General features: G+C 46.0%; 1 protein-coding gene across 5 annotated transcripts in view; it reads left to right on the forward strand.

The window, feature by feature from the left end:
* The window catches only part of ache (acetylcholinesterase (Yt blood group)), a 79,664-nt gene that overhangs the window by 11,164 nt on the left and 46,127 nt on the right, over nucleotides 1-22,373 (forward strand). For 2 of the 5 annotated variants that reach the window (XM_073048993.1, XM_073048996.1), the window contains exon 2: nucleotides 14,698-14,861. The gene's annotated coding sequence lies outside the window, so the exon portion shown is untranslated. Of the gene's footprint in view, nucleotides 1-3,021; nucleotides 3,267-12,637; nucleotides 12,791-14,070; nucleotides 14,287-14,697; nucleotides 14,862-22,373 lie in introns of those variants that run through there. The other 3 variants (XM_073048994.1, XM_073048995.1, XM_073048997.1) reach the window with 3 other exon arrangements.

Here is a 22,373-nt window from a genome sequence, read left to right on the forward strand (position 1 = left end):
GAAAATCTACCTTACAGAGAGAGGGGGTATTTACTCTTCTGCATTAATTGAAAACAGATGATCCTCCAATTTTCTACATCAGTAAGTTGATGGTAATACTGTATGTTGCACCTGGGGGAAGTTGGTGTAGTAATTATAAGTGAGATAAATACTTTGTCAGCCTCTCAATTTGGTTTTTGATTTTTAGTAAATTGCTGACAGGTTTTGGAATTTTATTTTTGCCTTAACATGATGCATTATGTTTTGTAGATTAGTTCAAAAGATCCTACTTCAGAAAATGAGACAGGAAAAAGTGAAAATGTGAGGGGTGTGGGGGACTGAATACAGTTTCTAGGCATTGTAGGAGGCCAAGGGCTGACATTGAAGTTCTTCTTTTAAATAACGAGGGGTATATCTAGAATAAATGGTCAAAACTCTTACTAGAACTGTGGTCAAGAACTAAAGACACAATTCGAGTGCTGGTGACCTGAGTTCAACTCCCATCACTGTGGTAAGGAGGTTGAGTGCATCTCAAAGTGTACACATTTAGTTGCGGGCATACCGTGTTGGCACTAGATGCAAGGTAGCACTTGCAGGCTGCCCCCAGCACATTCTTGAACCGTGGTTGTTGACACAAACGATGCATTTCACTATATGTTTCGAAGTACATGTGATAAATAATGCTAATCTATCTTTAATATTTAGAGGGCACAGATTAAATGTGTAGGGGAGGAATTTTAAAGGGGATCTGAGGGGTAGGTTTTCCACACTTGGTGTGGGTTTGTGGCTGACTGAAACAAGCTACCAGAGGAAGTGGAGGAACCAGATGTGATTCTAACATTTAAAAGGCACTTGGACAGTACTTGGATAGTGGGATATGGGCCTAACGTAGGCAGATTGGCATTGTGGATGAGATGGACTAAAGTAGCCCATTTGTGTTGTACTGTTGTGTGATTGTTTTTCTTCAGAGAGACTCAGTGTTACTGGATGTGTGTGGGGGGTGGGGGGGAGAGGAGGAGAGAGATATCTACACTCTTCCTGGTCAAAGTTCAAAGTAAATTTATTATCAATGTGTATATACATCACCATATACCACCCTGAGATTCTTTTTGTGGCCATAATAAATCTATAGAATAACAACCATAACAAAATCAATAAAGGATCACCCAACTTGGGCATCAGCCAGAGTGCAGAAGACAACAAACTGCAAAAGCAAAATGTAGTAGTAATAATAAATAAGCAATAAATACCGAGAACATGAGATGAAGAGTCCTTGAAAGTGAGTCCGCAGGCTGTGGGATCATTTCAATGATGAGGCAAGTGAAATTGAGTGAAGTTATCCCCCTGCTTCAGGAGCCGGATGATTGAGGGGTAATAATTGTTCCTGAATGTGGTGGTGTGGGTCCTGAAGATCCTGTACCACTTTTCCTCTTGGCAGCAGTGAGAAGAGAGCCTGGCCTGGATGGTGGGGGCCCCTGATGATGGATGCTGCTTTCCTACTACAGTGTTTCATGTCTATGTGCTCAAAGGTGGGGAGGGCTTTACCCCTGATGGTCTGTAGTGGACTGTATCCACTACTTTTTGTCAAATTTTCTGTTTAAGGATATTGATGTTTCCATACCAGGCTGTGACACAGCCAGTCAATATACTCTCCACTGCACATCTGTAGAAGTTCGTCAAAGTTTCAGATGTCATGCCAAATCTCCACAAACTCCTCAGGAAGCAGAGGTGCTTCTTTTGTCCTCGAGCTTGTGTGCTGGGCCCAGGACAGGTTCTGCAAGATGATGTCCACTCAGGGCAACACACAGAGTGCTGGAGGAACTCAGCAGGTCAGACAGCATCTGTGGAAAAGAATAAACTATTGGACTTTTCTTCAGGACTGAGAGGGAAGGGGGGAGACGCCTGAATACAAAGATGGAGGAAGGGGAAGAGGGATAGCTGGAAGGTGACAGGTGAAGTCCGGTGGCTGGGAAAGATCGAGGGCAGGAGAAGAGTGGACTATATGAGAAAGGGAAGGAGGAGGGGACCCAGGGGGAAATGACAGGCCAGTTAAAAGGTCAGAATGGGGAGTAGTCTGTGGGGGCTGGAGGACATGTCTACTCACTCTAACATACATGTTGAAATCTTCTGTTTGGCTGCTTTGAATTTTACAAAAACACTTGCAAAAAGAGCAATATAAGCACCGATCTGGAGTCGCCAAGTCGTAGAGAGAGAGACAGCGTGGAAACGTGACCTTTTGCCCCATCTGGAGTCGCCAAGTCGTAGAGAGAGAGAGACAGCGTGGAAACGTGACCTTTTGCCCCACTGAGTCCGTGCCAATTGTCAACCACTTACACTAATTCTACATTAATTACAGTTTTCTATTCTTCTCAGACTGTATACACTGGGATGGGAGTGATTCTTTGCAGTGACCAATTAGCCATGAACCCACTCAGTTTTGACAAGTGCAAGGAAACCGGACAACATGGTCACTGAGACAAGAGTGAGAGTCCACACGGACATCACCAGGCAGGGGATCAGGTTGGAACCTGTGTCTCTGGAACTATGGATTTATTCCTTTAAATCATGGTGCAGAGCTAGAAAGCAGCAGGTTTTCCTCCGTAAGGTGAGGGGACTGGGGAGCTGGATTTGGACGGGATTCCTGTCACCCGGGACATGCCCTCTTCTCGTTGCTATCATCAGGTAGCAGGTACAGGAGCCTGAAGATGCACAGGAACAGCTTTTTCCCCTCGGCCGTCCAATTTCCGAATGGACATTGAATCCATGAACACTGCCTCTCTGCTTTTTTTTGCACCACTTTTTTTAATTTAACTATTTAATGTATATACTGTAAGGTCACTTTTTTCTATAATTGTGTACTGCTGCTGATAAACAAGCAATTTCCCGACACATGCCGGTGACATTCGACCTGATTCTGAAAACTGAGCGTGAGATGGTGATTCTGTACGAGCAGCCAAGGAGAGCCAGCTGCTTCTGACCCAGTGCACTCGGTGTCAATGACACCCCGTGCCGCTAAGTCACCGGAAAGAATTTGCTCAGAAAGCTGCAACGTTCTACTTTTACCTCCCTCGGCTTCCTTGCCGATTATAATTAGCCCTGGCCGTTTACTTCTTGGTAAATAATGCTAATATAACTCATTAAAGAGAGTTGTGAGAAGATTGGCCTTGTATTAGTTCCTGTCTCGTGGTCTACGGCGCAATCAGTGATCGCTGCCTTCCTGAAGATGTGGATTACCTGCAGTAGGCACCAAACCTGACACTGCAAAATCATCCTGATCCAGTGACGGGGTAAGTGAATCTCTCCCGGGCACCATTCCCAGCTCTGGGGTTCTGCTTGTTTAATTATGGACATCTGTAATCGTGTATCAGAGAGCAGGCAGAGCCTCCTTTAACACTGTCGTATTCCTCTGACCCTGCAACCGTGCTTTGGTATAGGCGTCATGGTAGCAGAGTGGTTAGTGTCAGGCTTTACAGTACCAGCAACCATGATCAGGGTTAAATTCCTGCCACCGTCTTCAAAATGTTTATGTGCTCCCACCCCCCCCCCCCCCCCCCCGTGACTGCATGGGTTTCCTCCCACATGCCAGAGGATATGCGGGTTAGGGTTAGTAAGCCGCGGGCACGCTATGTTGGCGCCAGAAGCCTGGCGACACTTACCTGAGCACACTTACCTCAGACTGTGTTGTTGTAGATGCAAGCGATGCTTTTCACTGAATGTTTCAAAAGACATGACAGAGTTAATTTTCTAACCTGCTGGGGTTCGTCGGCCTATATTACAAGGTTCGAAGGCAAGGACCCTGAGACTTTGACACAAATTCTACCCTCTCAAGGTGAGTGCCACCAGATTTGCCACTTCTGCCAGTGAGTCAGTAATCACTAGAAGAATAGCAAGTGCTGGTGATGAATTGTTTAAAGACAAAATAACAGTTTATTGAAGGTTAGAGAAGATATATAACCCGAAATTCTTGCTCTTCACAGACATCATCAAAGCAGAAGAAAATCCCCCAAAAAATGAATAACAGGAGAAAGTTAGAGCCCCAGAGCTCCCCTCCCCTCACACACAAGCAACAGCAAAGCACCAACCCTCCCCCTACATCAAACCCCCCCCCCCACCCACCATGCAAGCCATCACAGTCCCCAAAGAGACCATGATCGAGAGTCCATTAGAAACCACTGTTCATCCCAGCAGTTGGACATCCACAGGTTCTCTGTCGAACAAGGGAGAGAGGGGTATTTCTCCTACCTCAGCGAGAGCGAGGCCTGCAGCTAATTAAGTTGTACCTTACTTCTAAGATCCTGGAGAACAGATTGTGACTGTCAGCCAGACTCGCAGATTACCCTCATCAAGTTAGAAAGCAAAAATGCAGTGCTGCAAACCAAGGTGAAACCTGCAGTGGAGAGAGACAAGCAGATCGGTAGTAAATATAGTGGAAATCTGCTCGTGTGTACTCCGTATGGCCAAGAGCTAATCTGCCTCATGTTCACTGAATTGAAGGAGAATGGCTAGAAAGGGATAGTTGAAACCGTGTGGGTGGAAAAGGTAAAAAGCTAGAGAGGAAGGAATCTGATAGGAGAAAGGGAAGGGGAGCGGATCCCCAGAGGGAAGTGATAGGCAGGTGAGAGGCCAGAGTGGGGAATAAAAGAAGAGGGGAGGAAGAGAGATTTATTTTAACAGAAAGAAAAATGCATATTCATTGTGCCTGAATTCCTAAATTCCTTTCGTGTCCTTGTCTCTCCCCCTCCCCCCCCCCCCCCCCCCCGTTTTCATATTCTCCTAAAACCTCCAACCTGGCTTTCAAAATGTGAATTTGGTCATGTTTTTATTCTGTTAAACTGTATAATTGTTGTCGGAGAGAAGAACAGAATGAGAAAGAGGGCAAAGGAAAGAACTACAGAGAAGTAAGCATTGTAGATGGATACAATCAGATCGATTAGTTGAGTCCTGAGACACAGTCACAAATGCTATGGTACAGATTTGCAGCCAACATCTAACTCGGGTTCCCACCTATTTCAAGCCATGGACCAATGCCACTAAGCAAGCGGTCCGTGGAACCCAGGTTGGGAATCCCTGTTCTAAAGTTTCCAATTAACCCCTTGACTCTCACCAGTTTTAAAATTATTGACCACTGTATACTGAATTTAAATTGTCTAATTGTATAGCACAGGAATGCTCTACATTAAAATGCCAACTATCAATCGATACTAATCCTAGTACTGGCCTAGTCTGCACATCCCATATTGGAAGTGGAGCACATGGGCATCTCTATTTAGTGAAGTTTGGTCATCAACTTGTGCTGGCCTCTACAATCAAATAACATGCTGGTGTAAACTGCCAAGATTCCCAGAAAAGTACTTTGTGGCTTGCTGCAGTTTTCCCCTGTGCCTGCTTGGGTCAGATGATATTTGATCCCAGACTGAACTATCCAATCCCAATCTCTTCATTGTCAAAGGCAGTTTCCTTCCCTTCTGACTGTGCAGCACTGTTCTCTGCACTGACCTGTGGTGCTCGTGCCAGTGCCCTAGGTGCAATGCAGAGGTGTTATATTAGTTACATCAGTTATATTAGCATTGGATGACTCTTCTAATTGAGATACCCCATGGTGCTATTGGAAGAGGAAGGGAGTTCTCCCAGTTTTCAACAATATCTTCTTGTCCTGCAATGCACGAATCAGTTAACAAATTATCCATCTCTATCATGGCTTAGAGCCATAGAATTTTACAGCACAGAAACTGACCCCTTGGCCCCACTCATACATGCTGATCCAGATGTTACCTAAGCTAGTCCCATTTGCCTGCATTTGGTCTCGATCCCTATATGTTAGGGGTTCCCACCCTATGGACCATTACTGTCAAGCATGTACCCCAGGCTGAGGATCCCTGCTCTACAATCTTTCTACCCATGTACCTGTCTAAATAGCCTTCAGTTGTATCCAGTCTCTCATGTCCTGTGGCAGCTCATTCCATAAAGGCACCACGCCTGTGTGGGGAAAATACTGTTGAGGCTTTGGAGAGGGAGCAGAAGAGGTTTACCAGGATGCTGCCTGGTTTAGAGGGCATGTACTATCACGAGAGGCTGGATAAACTCGGGTTGTTTACTCCGGAGTGACATAGGCTGAGGAGAGCTCTCATAGAGGTTTGTAAGATTACGGCAGGCATACAGAGAGTAGATGGGGTATCTGTTACCTGGGTTAGAATGTCTAATACCAGAGGGCATGCATTGAAGGTGATGGCAGGGGCAGATTCAAGGGGAATGTGAGGGGTAAGTTTTTCACTCAGAGTGGTGGATGCCTGGTAGAGGTGGCGGCAAATACATGCGAGGCTTTTAGGAGATGTTTGGATAGGTGTGTGGATGTGAGGAAGATGGAGGGATATGGACATGGTGTAGGTAGGAGGGATTAGCGTTTGGGTGTTTTGATCTGCTGTTTAGCTGGCTCGGCACAACATTGTTCCTCCACTGTACTGTTCTATCAGTACTCTTTAAATCTTTGTATCTCTGCCATCTGCCTTTGAAATCTCTTGTCACGGGAGAAGGAACATTCACATCATCTAAACCCCTCAAATTAGAAACATCTACGAGGTTAAACCTCAGCCTCTTACTCTGGAGGAGGGGTGGGGGAAGCCCCATTCTCAGTAACATCCATTTAGCTATTTCCTTGACTTAAGGTTGTTACTTTAATTATTAAAGTAATTTATTTTAATAATCAATGTTAAGTCAAGTCTTTGGAAAAACAAGGCTATCGAATGTATGAGTGATACTGTTCCTCGGGACACCAGCTATGATTTGCCATTTTAATAAATCCAGCAGACAGCTAATTAACAGGCAACACTGAAATGTCACTGACTATTTGATGTAAGCGGTCAGGAAAGAGGTAAAGTCACTAGGATTTTAATCAATGCTCCATGATCATAAGACAGTGTCTCTTTAAAAGATCTCTGGTCATGGGGCCTTCACACCCCCTTAGAGTGAAGCATTAAATCACCCCAGCCTCTAACAGCAATGCACGAGCCTTTGGTGTCTTCCTGCTGGACAGCTGCAGCCTTTAAATAGCATCAGCTAGTTGGGGAGGGGCAGTTTGTCTCGGGCAGTTGGCATCGATTCATAAAGTGTGCCAATTATGTATTTTTGTGTTGTCTTTGTTTTTTTGGGAGGGTGGAATCCAGCAGATATCTGGGTTCTACAGAGGTTTGATGAGGGGGGGGGGGTCAATATTATAAAGTATCTGATGGAATAGACAAGGAAAATGTCCTGTCACTGGTGAAAAGCTTGAGCAGTACGGGACATCAGTTTTGGATAACGTTGTCAAAGGAAACGGGGATGGGTATTTCTCCCTGTGCACAGGAAGCTGGAGTGTACTGCTGAAAGGGCAGTGAAAGTGGGTTTAAAAACAGAACTGAATAAATAGCTTGGGTAGAGCTGGGGTTCCATGGACCCTTGCTTAATGGTATTGGTCCATAGCATAAAGAGGGATGACTACATCGTTACTGCCCTAAGGGTCCTTGTTTAACACTGGGTCTAAATCCTAACTCTGCCTCCTTCAGGACCGGGTTAGAGCAGCTTGTCTGTGGAATTCATTGTCACAGGCGGCTGTGGAGGCCAAGTCACTGGGTATATTTAAGACGGAGGCTGACAGGTTCTAGATTAGTGAGGGTGTGAAAGGTTACAGGGAGAAGATTGGGGTTGAGAGGGAAATGGCAGAGCAGACTCGATGGGCTGAATGGCCTAATTCTGCTCCCTTGTCTTGTGGTCTTATTCCAAAGATGTACGGGTTGGGGTTAGTAAGCTGTGGGCAAGTCGTGTTGGCCACAGGAGTGTGGCAACACTTGTGGTCTGTTCTCAGCACAATACTTGCTGATTTGATTTGACATGAATGATGAATTTCACAGTATGGACACATATAAAACTAATCTTAAAGGAGATCCCAAAGTGCTCTCCCATTGTCATTGTCACATAACCAGGACTTGTGATCTGCACCGGCTGCTCGTACGACCATCCACCAGCTGCTCCCGTGGCTTCACGTGACCCTGATCAGGGGCTAAACAGGTGCTACACCTTACCCAAGGGTGACCTGCAGGGTAGTGGAGGGAAGGAGTGCCTTACACCTCCTTTGGTAGACACATCTGCACTCTGCCACCCACGTAATTATGTACGTTAAAATATTTGTTGATTTAGTTGTGGCTTCGGTTGTCTCCTTCACCAAGGCCCAAAGCTGCTTCTTTTTTTGAGGATAGTGTAGATGATTAAAACTAGTACTGCCTAGTACACTATACCAACCAGGAGGTGGCCAAGTGTGCTGCTAAAAATTTTATTTCACAAGTGTTTAGACAAAGGTCACAACAAAACTGGCTTCACATCTGTGGTCTTGCATTGTTTACTCAGCTCTGCGATTGGCTGTGGCCTGCTCTGGCTGCAGCAATGTCTGGCTTTGTGTCTATGGTCCCATGCGTTTACTCGGCTCTGCGATGAACCGAGGCTGTTGCCTGCTCCAGCTTTGTGTCTTCTGTAAAACTCCAGTTCTGAGTGCTATTTTGTTACTTATATTGTTGGCACGATTTGTTTGTTTTGATCTCTGCACATGGGGCGTTTGATAGTCTGAGGTTTCTTTGTGTTGCGTCTGCCTGTGAGGAGATGAATCTCAAGCTTGTATAATATATATATACTTTGTACTTTGAAAACTGCTGCTGTGTCATACGTGGGTCAGATCTTGCTAAAGAAGCTGTGTAGGAGGTAGGTTTGCATCTCAGCACCACCCAAGACAGACTTTTAACAATGCCACAATTCTTGCAATTGATTATATTGCAAAGAATCTTCTTCACTGACTTAAGTGAGGTAATGGTATTTCAACAGAAACTTGGGCCTGCAGAGGACCAATCTACAGAGTAAAGGAGATTGTGGGGGAGAAAAAAAACAAATGCTTTCAATCTCAAATCAAAAATGGCAAACTGTTCTGCCGGTCTCTCTTTAGCTTTGCACCAATGCTGCCTGCCATGCAGAGATTCACCAGCAGTATCTGCCTTTGCCGCAGAGTAGCGGAGCAGGACGCTAGTCATCTCAATGAACTCTGGTGCCATTAGTCAAGCTGCCAACTCCTATATATTCCACTGACATTCAGGAGCTCCGATAATAATGTTTGGGATGTAATTGTGTGAGTGTTGCTTTGGAAATGAGTCTCTGGAGGTCCCATCAATCACTCACTGGCTGCTCTGCTTCAGAATGCCAGGCGTTTCAGATCCTGCGGCTTGAGGAAGTGAAACTAAACAGCGGGCGGCAGTGAATCGGATACCCACCTTTCCGCTCCCAGGGCCACCACAAAATAGTGGAAGATCCCCACTGAAATAAATGGCACTGCCTCAGACGGGATTCTCTTTACCCTGTTTTCCCTGTTTCATTGAGGGTGTAACAAACGTTTATTCACATTTGTCCCACAGTGCTGCCTTTTCACATCCATGGGGAGCCCCAAGGACCATCGGGGCAAATGAACTATTTCTGTACTTGGGCAGGTTTGCTAGCCAGCTTGTGCACTTTGACCTCAGAGTAAATGAGATGACCAGTTATGATCACTTCCTCTCTGGTTTAAGGGTCACCAGAGAAATCTTTGCAAAACAGGCAGTTTTAAAATGTGCTAAAATATATATTGTCACTTCCAGATGAACTTCCCTTGAACACTCTTTAGACAAAGAAACAGGCCCTTCTGCCCATCTATTCTGTGCCAACCATTTAAACTGCTCATTCTCATCGATTTTTATTTATTTCAACCTCAGCACAGTGACCGACCCATCAGGCCTGACAGGCTCACACTGGGTAAACCCTTGTGACCAGTTAACCTTACTAACTTGTGTGTCTTTGAAAGCAGAGCACCTGGAGGAAATGCACGCAGCTGTGACCACATACAAACTCCTTACAATGTCCATTTAGTACAGAGATGGTGAATCTGTGGCATTTGTTGCCACAGCGGCTGTAGAGGCCAAGTCATTGGGTATATTTAAGGCATAGGCAGATAGATTCTTGGTTAGTCAGGGCATGAAGGAATACACGGAGAAGGCGGGAGACTGAGACTGGGAGGGGAAAATGGATCAGCCATGATGAACTGGCAGAGCAGACTTGGTGGGCTAAATGGCATAATTCAGCTCCTACCATAGGCTTATGGTCTAATTGAACCTGGATCACTGGAGCTGTAATTGGGTTTATGCCAACTGTTAAGCTAACATGCCACCTCTCCTTTTTCACTGTGGTCTTTAACAGTTATTGTTGCCTTGTTGACAAGGCCTGGTAAAGCCCAGCAGTGAGGCCACTGTACCACACTGTACACGGGACAGCGGAGGGGAGTCGCTGAGGGGCGGTGCGGGTATACCACACTGTACACGGGACAGCGGAGGGGCGTCGCTGAGGGGCGGTGCGGGTATACCACACTGTACACGGGACAGCGGAGGGGCATCGCTGAGGGGCGGTGCGGGTATACCACACTGTACACGGGACAGCGGAGGGGAGTCGCTGAGGGGCGGTGCGGGTATACCACACTGTACACGGGACAGCGGAGGGGAGTCGCTGAGGGGCGGTGCGGGTATACCACACTGTACACGGGACAGCGGAGGAGAGTTGTTGAAGCATCTTGCCCTCGGAGAATCAGTGAAGAGTTCACTTTTTCTTTAATTCTACATTAAAACAGTAGCTTGTTGACTGGAGTACTTTGCAATGTTCTGATGGGACATTGAGGTTCCTGTGGAAAGGAAAGATAAGCAGATTTTGACAAACACCTAATTGCTGTCTTTTTTTTCCTCTCCCACAGTAGCTGGCTTGTTTCCAGATAACTGTTTTATTTGTTAACTTATTTTTTACATTAGACCAGAAGATATAGGAGCTGAATTAGGCCATTTGGTGCATTGAGTCTGCTCTGCCATTTCATTACGTCTGATCCATTTCTCTCTCAGCCCCAATCTCCTGCCTTCTCCCCGTATCCCCTCATACCTTGACTAACGAAGAATCTACAAACCTCTGCCTTAAATATACCCAATGTCTTGGCCTCCACAGCTGCCTGTGGCAAAGAATTTCACAGATTCACTACCCTCTGGCTAAAGAAATGCTTCCGCATCTCTGTTCTAAAGGGACATCTCTCTATTCTGAGGCTTTGCTCTCTGGTCTTAGACTCCCCCACTATAGGAAACATCCTCTCCACATCCACTCTATCTGTGTCCTCTGGTCCTAGACTCCCCCACTATAGGAAACATCCCCTCCACATCCACTCTATCTGTGTCCTCTGGTCCTAGACTCCCCCCACTATAGGAAACATCCTCTCCACATCCACTCTATCTGTGTCCTCTGGTCCTAGACTCCCCCCACTATAGGAAACATCCTCTCCACACCCACTCTATCTGTGTCCTCTGGTCCTAGACTCCCCCACTATAGGAAACCTCCTCTCCACATCTACTCTATCTGTGTCCTCTGGTCCTAGACTCCCCCACTCTAGGAAACCTCCTCTCCACATCTACTCTATCTAGTCCTTTCAACATCTGATGGATGGATAAATATTTATTTTCTTAGAGATACAACATGGCCCAACAAGCCTACACCGTCCAATTAACCTAACCAGTCTTTGGAATGTGGGAGGAAACCAGAGCACGCGGAGGAAAATCGTGTGGAGAACATACAAACTTCTTACAGAGAGAAGTGGGAAATGACTTGGGCTGCTGGGTTCCCCATTATAAAGTAAAATATAGGTGTGTGTTTTGGGGTTTTTTCCTCTAAAACCAGGCATGGAGACTTGCTCAGTCCAGTGTCCAGCAAACCCTGCCAGCTCCAAAGACTGTTCTCTGATTCAATCTCCTCTGTATCTGTTTGCATTACTTGTGTGAAATTTCCATGATGTAGTCATCATTCCCTTCCAAGAGGACCACAGACTTGTCGTTGGGTCTGGAGGCGTGTGACCTGGACAGCTATGGCTCTTGGGCCTCGTGCTTTGGGTCTTGGTAGGGTCACCCATGCCAAACAGGTCAAAGGCTAAAGGCCAGCCTAAGAGTGGTCCAGGTTTGGGGGCTCAGGTCTGGACTAACAACAAAGCAAATACAGAAACGGCATGAAGAATCCTTCTACATCTGTATGTGATGGTGTGAACAGACAGAAATGCCCTAAACACCAGTGGCGTATCGGCAGTAAGTAAGTCATCCCTCCACACATCTCAAAGGGCTTTTGAGCTGATGAAATGCAGTCACTGTCGACCCAAGAGGTGAGACCTTTACAGTACAGCACCTCCTCAGCACCACACCAGTAACTTTAATTGGTGGCATGCTCCAGAGTCTCAAATGTGCGACCTTAACCCTTAGCCTCCTGATTCAGAGTGGTGTCAATCAGTGTGGGGGACGGGGGTATAAAATTTAAAACCCAGCCTGACTCACCACCCCCTTAGAAGCACGGCTGAGATCGAGGGCCTGCCCCGGAGCTATGCGGAATCCTGGCACCGGCTCCCTTGTCCCAACGTTGCAGGACCCTGTTCAGGCCTCCAGCTACATTTAATAGTGTGTTTATTTATAAAGTGGTGCAATTATTTATAGTCTTGAGCCTTAGCGCATTTATTTATAAAGAGTTGGCCCAGTGACATTGGACGCAAGCCCAAGGACTTGCGGTTTTATCAAAGGGTGCCCTGACTCGAAGCCTGCCTACTTTTGGGTGCTGCCCTGCGTGGGTGGGCTAGCTGACCTACAAAACACAGCTGTGGGCAGGGCTTTTTGTTTGTTGATTATAAACTTCTGAATGCTGAAGGAAAATTGAACGAGTTCCATCCAGTTGATTCTGGTTTGCAGGTGACTTGCTCTCTGAGTCGGTGAGTGTTTTTGACCGTGAGCCGCTGTTTTCCACTCCAACGCATCAGAGATGGGCTGGTGGAGTCGCAACAACTGTGACTCCCACCCCTCTGCAAATGCACCCTCGCACCCGCCTGTACCTGTAAACAATGTGCTGATTGGCCTCCTATAGAGAGGGAACAACCCTGGCACGGTAGTGTAGTGGTTAGCACAACGCTTTACAGTACCAGCGAACCCTGCCGCTGCCTGTAAGGAGTCTGTGTATTCTCCCAGTGACATTTGGGATTCCTCATCGTGCCCCGGTTTTCTCCCACAGTCCAAAGACTGGTCATTGTAAATTGTCCCGTGATTAGGCTCGGGTTAAATCGGGTTGCTGGGTGGCACAGCTTGAAGGGCCACTGTATCTCAATCAGTACTCCACACTGTATCTCAATCAGTATGTGGAGCAGACTCGATGGGCCAAATGGCCTAATTCTGCTCCTATATCTTGTGGTCTATTTTGTTGGGGCTCAGGCAAAACCCAGAATCAACATTGTCTTATTGTTAAAACTGTGGTTGGAATTTTGATTTTATTTTCTTTTTTAAAGATTTCCCTGAGAATATCTGAAGATAGGAATAGTTCTCTTTGCCACTTGTGTCTGCCCATCAATTAAAGATCGTGGCAAATCTGCTCCTGTTCCTGTGTCCTTTCCTATGCAAGTTCATTAGCCCTCGATTCCCTGATCTCCCAAAATATATCATCGTTACCATATGCTACCACAAGATTAATTTTCTTGCAGGCATTTACAGGAAAACAATAAATACATTAGAATTTACAATTTATACAGGACCAGAAACTCCTAATGTGCAAAAGCAGACAAACTGCACGACAAAAAACGAGTTGTGGAGTCCTTGAAAGTTGGGCTCTAGGTCGTAGAGTTGATGTGAATGAAGTTATCCACGCCAGTTCAGGAGCCTGATGGTGGTCGGGTGATAATTGTTCCTGAACCCGGTGGTGTGGGACCTAAAGGCTCCTGTGCCTTCTGCCTGATGGTAGTAGCGAGAGAGCAAGGCCTGGATGGTGGGGGTCCTTGATGATGGATCCTGATTCCAGCGGCAGGACTCCTTGTAAATGTGTTCAGTGGTGGGGAGGGCTTTGCCTGTGATGGACTGGGCCGCATCCACCACGTTCCGTAATCGTTTCCATTCCTGGGCATTGGAGTCTCCATACCAGGCCATGACGCAAACAGTCGGGATTCTCTCCACTCTGCATTTATAGACATTTTGTCAAAATTGATGGTGACTTGCTGAATCTACACAGGGAAGCAGAGGTGTTGCTGTGCCTTCTCTGTGACGGTGCTTACATGCTGGTCGTTGATATATGAAAGCCAAGCAGTTTAAAACTGCTACCCCTCCACCTCAGGACTCTCTCATGGACCTCCAGCTGTTTCCTCCTGGAGATGATCATCAGCTCTTTATTTTACCTACTTTGAGTGAGAAGATTTTCGCTCTGCCTTCTATATGCTTCAGTAATCCGGTAGGTTGTTTGTCATGTTCACATTCACTGCATGAACATCAAAACTTGCATGTTTGTTCAACCATGACCAATACAGTTTGAGATTGTGCTGGGGCAGCCCGAGTGTTGCCCTGCTTTCAATGCCAATGCAGCATGCCCACAACTGTATGCTCTCCAAATGGGAAGGAAACCGGAGCACCCGGAGTAAACCCACAGGGTTACAGGGAGAATGTACAAACTCCTTACAGGCAGCGGCAGGCATTGAACCTTGATTGCTTTCACTATAAAACATTGCACTAGCCCAGGGATTCCCAACCTTTTTTATGCCGTGACCCCTACCATTAACTGAGGGGTCTGTGGAGCCCAGGTTGGGAACCCCTGGGCTAGCCGCTTTGCTACCATGCCATTCACGTGTTTGTTCTTGCAACACAGTGCATCAAGTGAAGAACAGTTTGTGGAGCAATCCCATCAGTCACATGGAAAGCAGCCAGTGAGTGAGTGGGCCAGTGAAGGAGTGGAGATTTGAGGCTTTGACTCGAGAGGCTTCGACGAGAAGAGGCGGAGGACGAGCTTCACTCCAAGTGAGCTAAGGCCGGGTAAGTGCCTTTCAAAGGAGAAAGTTTCAAAAGTTGAGGCAAATATTGGGTAGGTCATGGCAGCTGAGATCGTGGTTTGTTTATGCTGCAGCATGTGGGAAATCAGGGATACTTCCAGTGTCCCTGACGACTATGTGTGCAGGAAGTGTGTCCAACTGCAGCTTCTGGCAGACCGCATTGAACATCTGGAGCTGCGATTGGATTCATACTGGAGCATCCGCGATGCTGAGAAAGTCGTGAATAGCACGTTCAGTGAGTTGGCCACACCGCAGATAAAGGCTACACAGGGAGAAAGGGAAGGGGTGGCCACTAGACAGCGTAGCAGTAGGCAGGTAGTACAGGAGTCCCCTGAGGTCATCTCCCTCCTAAACAGATATACTGTTTTGGATACTGTTGGGGGAGATGTCTCATCAGGGGAAGGCAGCAGCAGCCGAGTTCATTGCACCATGGGTGGCTCTGCGGCACAGGAGGGAAGGAAAAGGAGTGGGAGAGCTATAGTGATAGGGGATTCGATTGTAAGGGGAATAGATAGGCGTTTCTGCGGCCGCAAACGAGACTCCAGGATGGTATGTTGCCTCCCTGGTGCAAGGGTCAAGGATGTCTCTGAGCGGCTGCAGGACATTCTGGAGTGGGAGGGTGAATAGCCAGTGGTCGTGGTGCACATAGTTACCAACGATATAGGTAAAAAACGGGATGAGGTCCTACAAGGTGAATTTAGGGAGTTAGGAGATAAACTAAAAAGTAGGACCACAAAGGTAATAATCTCTGGATTACTACCAGTGCCACGTGCTAGCCAGAGTAGAAACAGGAGGATATTTCAGATGAATACGTGGCTTGAAAAATGATGCAAGGGGGAGGGATTCAAATTTCTAGGGCATTGGAACCAGTTCTGGGGGAGGTGGGACCATTATAAACAGGATGGTCTGCACCTGGGCTGGACTGGAACCAATGTCCTAGGGCGAGCGTTTGCTACTGCTGTTCAGGAGGCTTTAAACTAATGTGGCAGGGGGATGGGAACAAGTGCAGAGAGACAGAGGGGTGTAAAATGAGGGTAGAAGCAAAAAGTAGTAAGGTGAAAAGTAAAAGTGGCAGGCAGGCAAATCCAGGGCAAAAAGCAAAAAGAGCCACTTTTCAACATAATTGTATAAGGGCTAAGAGTGTTTTTAAAAACAAGCCTGAAGGCTTTGTGTGTCAATGCGAGGAGCATTCATAACAAGGTGGATGAATTGAATGTGCAGATAGTTATTAATGAATATGATATAGTTGGGATCACAGAGACATGGCTCCAGGGTGACCAAGGATGGGAGCTCAACATCCAGGGATATTCAATATTCAGGAGGGATAGACAGGAAAGAAAAGGAGGTGGGGTAGCATTGCTGGTTAGAGAGGAGATTAATATAAGAACATAAGAACATAAGAGATAGGAGCAGGAGTAGGCCAATCGGCCCCTCAAGCCTGCTCCGCCATTCAACAAGATCATGGCTGATCCAATCTTAACTCTAGTTTTCACCGAATCCCACAAAGCAACAGTGCCAACCAACAGAGCACCATGCCGCCCATTTTATTTTATTATTCATCCCGCCCAAACCCATGTGATCACCCGGGGAAAAAATCTGGAAAATTCCTCTCCGACCCATCCAGGCTATCGAAAACTGGTCTAGGAGATCACATGGCTGATCTAAACCTAGCCTCATGTCCACTTACCTGCTCGCTCACCGTATCCCCTAATGCCATTTTTATCCAGGAAAATGTCTATCTCCGTTTTGAATTTATTGAGTGTAATAGCTTCCACAGCTCTCTGGGGCAGTAAATTCCACAGCCCCACTACCCTCTGAGTGAAGAAATTTCTCCGCATCTCAGTCCTGGAATGGCATCCCCTTATTTTAAGATTATGCCCCCTAGTCCTAGTTTCACCCATCATTGGGAACATTCTCCCCGCATCCACCCAATCAAGCCCCTTCACAATCTTATATGTTTCAATAAGATCGCCTCTCATTCTTCGGAACTCCAATGAGTAGAGTCCCAATCTACTCAACCTCTCATCATATATCAACCCACCCATCCCCAGAATTAACCTAGTGAACCTTCTCTGCACTGCCTCGAGAGCCAGTATGTCCTTTCTTAAATATGGACACCAGAACTGCACGCAGTACTCCAGGTGTGGTCTCACCAATACCCGGTACAACTGCAGTAAGACCTCCCTGTTCTTATACTCCATCCCCCTAGCAATAAAAGCCAGCATTCCATTGGCCTTCTTGACCACCTGCTGCACTTGCATACTAACTTTTTGTGTTTCCTGCACCAGGACCCCCAGATCCCTTTGCACAGAAGCACTTTCCAGTTTCTCTCCATTTAGATAATAACTTGCTCTATTATTTTTCCTGCCAAAGTGCAAGACCTCACACTTGTCAGTATTATATTTTATATTTTATATTAACGCAATAGAAAGGAAGGACATTAGCCTGGAGGATGTGGAATCGATATGGGTAGAGCTGCATAACACTAAGGGGCAGAAAATGCTGGTGGGAGTTGTGTACAGGCCACCTAACAGTAGTAGTGAGGTTGGGGATGGCATTAAACAGGAAATTAGAAATGTGTGCAATAAAGGAACAGTAGTTATAATGGGTGACTTCAATCTACATATAGATTGGGTGAACCAAATTGGTAAGGGTGCTGAGGAAGAGGATTTCTTGGAATGTATGCAGGATGGTTTTCTGAACCAACATGTCGAGGAACCAACTAGAGAGCAGGCCATTCTAGATTGGGTATTGAGCAATGAGGAAGGGTTAGTTAGCAATCTTGTTGTGCGAGGCCCCTTGGGTAAGAATGACCATAATATGGTGGAATTCTTCATTAAGATGGAGAGTGACATAGTTAATTCAGAAACAAAGGTTCTGAACTTAAAGAAGGGTAACTTTGAAGGTATGAGACGAGAATTAGTTAAGATAGACTGGCAAATGATACTTAAAGGGTTGACGGTGCATATGCAATAGCAAGCATTTAAAGATCGTATGGATGAACTACAACAATTGTTCATCCCAGTTTGGCAAAAGAATAAACCAGGGAAGGTAGTGCACCCGTGGCTGACAAGGGAAATTAGGGATAGTATCAAGTCCAAAGAAGAAACATATAAATTAGCAAAAAAAAAAGCAGCACACCTGAGGACTGGGAGAAATTCAGAGTCCAGCAGAGGAGGACAAAGGGCTTAATTAGGAAAGGGAAAAAAGATTATGAGAGAAAGCTGGCAGGGAACATAAAAACTGACTGTAAAAGCTTTTATAGATATGTCAAAAGAAAAAGATTGGTCAAGACAAATGTAGGTCCTTTACAGTCAGAAACAGGTGAATTGATCATAGGGAACAAAGACATGGCAGACCAATTGAATAACTACTTTGGTTCTGTCTTCACTAAGGAGGACATTAATAATCTTAAAAGTAAGGGACCGAGGGTCTAGTGAGATGGAGGAACTGAGGGAAATACATGTTAGTAGGGAAGTGGTGTTACGTAAATTGAAGGGATTAAAGGCAGATAAATCCCCAGGGCCAGATGGTCTGCATCCCAGAGTGCTTAAGGAAGTAGCCCAAGAAATAGTGGATGCATTAGTGATAATTTTTCAAAACTCCTTAGATTCTGGATTAGTTCCTGAGGATTGGAGGGTGACTAATGTAACCCCACTTTTTAAAAAAGGAGGGAGAGAGAAACCGGGGAATTATAGACCGGTTAGTCTGACATCGGTGGTGGGAAAAATGCTAGAGTCGGTTATCAAAGATGTGATAACAGCACATTTGGAAAGAGGTGAAATCATCGGACAAAGTCAGCATGGATTTGTGAAAGGAAAATCATGTCTGACGAATCTTATAGAATTTTTTTGAAGATGTAACTAGTAGAGTGGATAGGGGAGAGCCAGTGGATGTGGTATATTTAGATTTTCAAAAGGCTTTTGACAAGGTCCCACACAGGAGATTAGTGTGCAAACTTAAAGCACACGGTATTGGGGGTATGGTATTGATATGGATAGAGAATTGGTTGGCAGACAGGAAGCAAAGAGTGGGAGTAAACGGGACCTTTTCAGAATGGCAGGCAGTGACTAGTGGGGTACTGCAAGGCTCAGTGCTGGGACCCCAATTGTTTACAATATATATTAATGATTTAGACGAGGGAATTAAATGCAGCATCTCCAAGTTTGCAGATGACACGAAGCTGGGCGGCGGTGTTAGCTGTGAGGAGGATGCTAAGAGGATGCAGGGTGACTTGGATAGGTTAGGTGAGTGGGCAAATTCATGGCAGATGCAATTTAATGTGGATAAATGTGAGGTTATCCACTTTGGTTGCAAGAACAGGAAAACAGATTATTATCTGAACGATGGCCGATTAGGAAAAGGGGAGATGCAACGAGACCTGGGTGTCATTGTACACCAGTCATTGAAGGTGGGCATGCAGGTACAGCAGGCAGTGAAAAAGGCAAATGGTATGTTGGCATTCATAGCAAAAGGATTTGAGTACAGGAGTAGGGAGGTTCTACTGCAGTTGTACAAGGCCTTGGTGAGACCGCACCTAGAATATTGTGTGCAATTTTGGTCCCCTAATCTGATGAAAGACATTCTTGCCATAGAGGGAGTACAGAGAAGGTTCACCAGGTTGATTCCTGGGATGGCAGGACTTTCATATGAAGAAAGACTGGATCAACTAGACTTATACTCACTGGAATTTAGAAGATTGAGGGGGGATCTTATTGAAACGTATAAAATTCTAAAGGGATTGGGCAGGCTAGATGCAGGAAGATTGTTTCCGATGTTGGGGAAGTCCAGAACGAGGGGTCACAGTTTAAGGATAAAGTGGAAGCCTTTTAGGACCGAGATGAGGAAAAACTTCTTCACACAGAGAGTGGTGAATCTGTGGAATTCTCTGCCAGAGGAAACAGTTGAGGCCGGTTCATTGGCTATATTTAAGAGGAAGTTAGATATGGCCCTTGTGGCTAAAGGGATCAGCGGGTATGGAGAGAAAGCAGGTACAGGGTTCTGAGTTGGAGGATCAGCCATGATCATACTGAATGGTGGTGCAGGCTCAAAGGGCCGAATGGCCTATTCCTGCACCTATTTTCTATGTTTCTATGTTTCTATTTCCCCCATGTTTCCCAGTAACCCGTTCTCTACCCAACCCCAGTGTTGGCGCGTGGCCAAGTGGTTAAAGCGTCCATCTAGTTATCTGAAGGTCGCTAGTTTGAGCCTTGGCTGAGGCTGCGTGTGTGTCCTTGAGCAAGGCACTTAACCACACATTGCTCTGCGACGACACCGGTGCCAAGCTGTATGGGTCCTAATGCCATCGGTGGCGTGGAGAGGGGAGACTTGCAGCTTGGGCAACTGCCAGTCTTCCATTTTTTTTAAAAAAAAAAACTTTGCCCAGCCTTGCGCCCTGGAAACTTTCCAAGGCACCAATCCATGGTCTATCAAGACTAACGGAGGCCTACACCTACACACACACACCACCCCCCCCCCCCCCCGCACCAAACTGCAGTCAGTTTTCTGACTCCCTGGCAGAACTTGCAGCGGGCAAATAACCCACCAATAACCCCGCCACTGTCTGTGAGGAACTTAACCGCGTGGGTTTCCTCCCACAGTCCGAAGATGTATCAATTGGTAGGTTAATTGGTCCTTGTAAACTGTCCTGTGATTAGGCTAAGGTTAAATCGGGATGCTAGGCAGTGTGGTTCGAAGACCCTCAATAACTCAGTAACTAGAGGATTAGTTGGGGAATAAAGAATGTCTGGCCAAAGTTTACAGATCATTCAGTTAGCAAACAAAATGGTTGCTCACTGTACAGTCAGCAGGACTTGTGAGGAGGGACCCAGCAGCCAACCACAGGCAGGGAGGGGAGGATCATGTGATGCAACCAATCAGAGGACACAAGATGGTGGGGGCTCCCAGTTTACCTGTTTGTTTTAGTGAGTTGTCTGTAAGATTCTGAGGGAAACCTTGAGATAACACTCACCTCAATGATTAGCAGCCCCTCTGCTGTCTGGCTCCTGCCCTCTCCCCAGCACCCACTCTATAGGGACTTGATGGCAAAAACACAGAACATAGATTAGTACAGGCCCTTTGGCCCACCATGTTGTACTGACCTTTTAACCTACTCTAAGATCAATCTAGCCCGCCCTCCTCACATGGCCCTCAATTTTTTTTCCAGCATCCATGTGCCTATCTATGTGCCTTAGATGTCTTTAATATACCTGCCTTTATCACCATCCTGGCAGTGGCATGTATCTACCACTTTTAAATAGAAACTTACTTCCAATTGCCTTAAAACAATGCCCCCTCATATTAGCCATTTTCATCCTGACAAAAAAGTCTCTGTTATCCACTCAATCTATGCCTCTCAAACACGAGAAAATCTGAAGATCCTGGAAACCCAAAGGAACAGACACAAAATGCTGGAGGGACTCAGCAAGCCAGGCAGCATCATTGGAAAAGAGTAAACAGTTGACATTTCAGGCCGAGACCCTTCATCAAGACTTTATCAATCTAAGCCTCCTATTAACTTGTACATCTCTTATCAAGTCACCATTCATCCTCCTCTCCAGAGAAAAGCCCCAGCTTTCTCAACTTACTCTGATAAGACATTCTCTCTGTAATTTAGGCAGCATCCTGGTAAATCTTTGCACTCTCTCTAAAGCTTCTACATCCTTCCTGTAATGTAATGACCAGGCTGAACACAGTACTCCCAAGTGTGGTTTTACAGAGCTGCAACATTGCCTCACAACTCTTGAATTCAACCCCTGACTAATGAAGGGCAGCACACCATACACCTTATTAACCACCCTATCAACTTGTCCATAGGACTGGCCAAAACTAACTCATTCTTTCCTCTGGGATAAGAATCCAGAGAAACTGCGACATGGTTTGACAAGGAGATTGTTTACAGTTTGTCCAATTATCACCCTTGCAGTACCACAACATAGAGCAGAAGCTGTTCTGACCTATACACTGAACAACATAAAGACTCTTACCTGTCCTCTGTCTGGATGGTATCAGTAGTAGCTGAATAAGATGCCCTTCTTGTCCAGTTCAGGAGACTCCAGCAACTACCCAAACTGGCTCTCCAGTACTGGGGAATACTACACTACTGGAGGAAATATCGTAGAGAAGTACAGCACAGAAACAAGCCCTTTGGCCCATCTAGTCCATGCCAAACCATTTAATCTGCCTACTTCCATTGACCTGCACCGGTACCATAGCCCTCCATTCTCTACCATCCATGACCCTATCCAAACTTCTCTTAAACATTGATAGCAGGCTTACATGCACCACCTCTGCTGGCGGCTCATCACACACTCTCACCACCCTCTGAGTGAAGATATTTCCTCATGTTCCCCTTAAACTTTTCACCTTTCACCCTTAACCCATGACCTCTTGATAAATGTTCTTTGGATACATTAAATCGTGGCCCTTTTTTTCACAATGTCAAGTGGATTTTCATTTTTAAAAATTTCCTGGCATCATAAGGGTCAACATCAGA

Source organism: Hemitrygon akajei, chromosome 6 (genome assembly GCF_048418815.1).
Source record: "Hemitrygon akajei chromosome 6, sHemAka1.3, whole genome shotgun sequence".
Classification (NCBI taxonomy): domain Eukaryota; kingdom Metazoa; phylum Chordata; class Chondrichthyes; order Myliobatiformes; family Dasyatidae; genus Hemitrygon; species Hemitrygon akajei.